The following is a 3,402-nucleotide window of genomic DNA, read 5'->3' on the forward strand; positions in this document are numbered from 1 at the left end:
GGAATCAGGGGGAAGGCAGGAAGGGAAGGCTGGTGTGAGGGCAGGGGAGATTGGTCTGGGAGCTTGGGAGATTAGCAGAGCTAATGAAGGCTTTTTGTTTGTTTTCTCAGATGAAGTACTTGAAAATGGTGTAGGTAGAAGGGAAGATTTTTTCTTTTTTTTCTTCCAGAAAGAGGTAGAGGATGCCAGAAAGGAATAGGAAATAATCAATTGATGGGCCAAGATCCAAGGACAGGCATAAAGGCAAAGAATCAAGGCCAATGGGAGAACATGAAGGAGGAATATTTGTGGACTCTGGGGAATTTTGGGGGTTTTGAGTATGAAAGTGGGGAGAACACACCCTGGAAGGCTTCAATCTTCTTAGTCAAGTGGGAAGTGATGTTCTCTGCTTCAGGTGGGCAAGAGAGAAGTGGGAGATTAAGGATGAGTGAGATGAGCTGAGGAATGATGTAAAGATGAATACAGAGCTTAGCATCAAGATAAGAAAGAGGCAGGTACAAGATATAGAGATACAGGCAAATGTATTGTCTACATGTGTGTTAGAGATGCAGGATGTGTGTGTTTAAATGATTCATATATATACGTATTGATCATAAAATTCCATCTCCCAGAGATAAACATTGTTAGGTGATATTACAGTAAGAGAATCTTGTGGGGGGTGGGCATCTAACTGGAAAAATGGCGTAAGTGTGAGATAATCATTTGCCTGGGGTTCGGAGTCTGAGTGATTGGAAGGGTCCATGTGCCTTTGCCAAAACTACAGCAGTCAGGAGGGATTCCAGGAAAACAAGATGATGTGTATGATTTTAGGCATTAGATTTGATGTGGAAAATTATAAAATTAAAAAGGATTCCCATAACTATATGGGAAGAGGCCATAGATGTGAATTAATGATCTGAAGAAGGCAGAGGCCTTGATGTGAATTAATGATCAAAGGAGGAGAGTAGGTAACATAGAGATGAGGGAACTGGAACATGATTGGAAAGGAAGGAAAAGAACAAGGCACATGCAGTGACCAGAGGCTAAGGGGGCAAAGATTTTCAACTGTATTTAGTGGTACAAAGAACAAGGCATACATCAACTCCATGATTAGCTAGTTGGGAAACTCTCCATTGATTTTCTTTAAATTATGGTCTTGCTTTCACAATTAGCTTTTGGATGGATTATCCTACACTACCACAAATTATTGCTCAGATCTTGCATGGAACGGTTCATTGCCAAGAGAGAGAAACAGTCCTGTCTCCCCTCCCCCAGCTTTGATGAGTAGGGTCTGTGCAGGACTAAAAATTTTTCAAAAGAAAACTTCAAGTTTATTTCTAAAGCCTTTGTAAAAATGTGTCTTTACTTTCATTGTTTTGGTTTGCCACAATGGATTTACTTCATTATTTTTCACCGGATGATTTCTGCAAGCTTCTGGGACAAGATGATTTTCCTTCCCAGGCAGTGCTTCCTGCCAATATATATAGAAGCAATATTTCTGAGTGTAATATTCTCTGAAACTGTCTTGGCATTTTTGCTGAGAGACAGATTAAACTGGAGAGAGGCTGACCAATGATAGCCCAAGAGAACAATATCCTTGAATGGGTTGTATCTAAGTCTCGGTTTTTTATTTTGAAGCACTATATTTTTAATGGAGGCCCTTAATTTTCTTGCCATCAGTGTGTGAAACAAACCACCAACAGAAAGATTTATAGCAACTTTTGTGCATAAATTAAATGTTCTGTGGTCATTATTAGAGTGTATTTACAAAGGACTCTTCCCCTGGGCTCTGTCTATGACTGAAGGATAGATGATGAACAACAGCACACTGAAATACTCTCATTCAATTTATATTTAAAGAATAATGTAGGTACATGGACGAGAATTCTTTAGATTCAACCAAAATATGTATTAATCAGAGCTGTTATGGGTGATTAGCAATACACCATAAAGTATGAAAGTGAGATATTAGTATTTTGTTTCATATATTAATGCTGCTAAAATTAAATTCTCTATCAGTCCTATCCCAGATTATTCTTATAACCCCTTAGAGATAGCTTTCTCTCTCTGAAATATTTTTCTTGCCTCTCAGTCATGCATAACAGAAAATTATTCTGCATCTTATCCAAGCTCAAAAAAATCCCAGTTTTAAGTGCTTGCTATAATGGTGCCAAGAGAACTCAAAATAGAAGCCTCAGGACAGAGAGAGATGATTTTGTTCAGTAAGTTTAAATGTAGTATTAGAGGTTAAAATACACCAAATTGATTATCCAGGTTATTGTTCAAAGTTCCAAGCAGAAACTTTCAGGAGATGAATAAAAAGGAAGGAGCCAACAAAACCTGAAGGAAGTTTCTTGGGTCAACACCTGCTGAAGACCTCCGAATATGTATTGTAACATGGGAGCAGACCGTGTTGCCAGGCAGTGTTGATTCAATTTTTTTTTTTTTTTTAATTTGTACTTGTTATTTTGGGCTGCAACCATCAAACAAGAAATGATTATTGAGCTACTACTATGTGCATGGCATTGTGGTTAAGTGTAGCTGGAAGCTAAGATGGTGAGATCCAAGCTCCCATTCCATGACACACCAGGAATGGAGTCTGTGGTTGATGGAGGGGACATGGAAGAGGTAGGCTTCATGAATACATGGTTGAAGAGATCATGCCAGAATTGTCTCATGCAAGTGCAGCCTGTTGTATGCAGATACTCTCACTATAGAGGAACCCTGGTATAAGCTCCTTTTGCTTGAACAGAACAGTTGCCAGAGACATGCTGCTTGGTGGGCTTCTTAGTCCACCAGCCATATGCCTTTACAAACAGGGTAAATGTGGCAAATCCCTATCTCGGTATCTGTGACACATGCTTTGAATCTGCTAGCTTCCAAACTAAACTACCTATCTCTGCTAGGATGAAATGAATTACAGAGTGCTAATCAAGAAGTCATTTCCATATATGAAAATAATCTTAAACCAGCAATGTCATGGAGTTTCAAGCTAAGCCTACCTCTTTAGTTCTGTTCTTATAGTTATCACAAACTATGGTAAATAGTCTTTAAACACTGAGAGTCTATTGGCTGTAGATTAACTGTATGTAAGTTGAAGGTAGAAAGTTTGATGTTGAATAACTTTATTCTCACACTGTTGAAACTCACCTCTTTGGAGGATATTTTTCTTATTCTCTTTCTCATTTCATTATTATTAATAAAAACAGGTTTCTGCGCCATGCTTCAGAAGAGAAAACCCTCTTGAATCATAGAGTTAAAAGTAACTCATCCTAAACATCTATACAAAGCATTTTCCAATTGGGTAGAAGAGTGAAAAAGATTTTTCCAGCTCTGCTTTCTGTGCTCATGTACCTCATAGGTCTGTTTTTTTCATTTCTTTTACATGGTATAGTTGTCTCTTGGTTGTCTTCGTTGGATGTT

The sequence above is a fragment of the Phoca vitulina genome, unplaced genomic scaffold, assembly GCF_004348235.1.
Source record: "Phoca vitulina isolate PV1807 unplaced genomic scaffold, GSC_HSeal_1.0 scaffold7, whole genome shotgun sequence".
In the NCBI taxonomy this organism is placed as follows: Eukaryota; Metazoa; Chordata; class Mammalia; order Carnivora; family Phocidae; genus Phoca; species Phoca vitulina.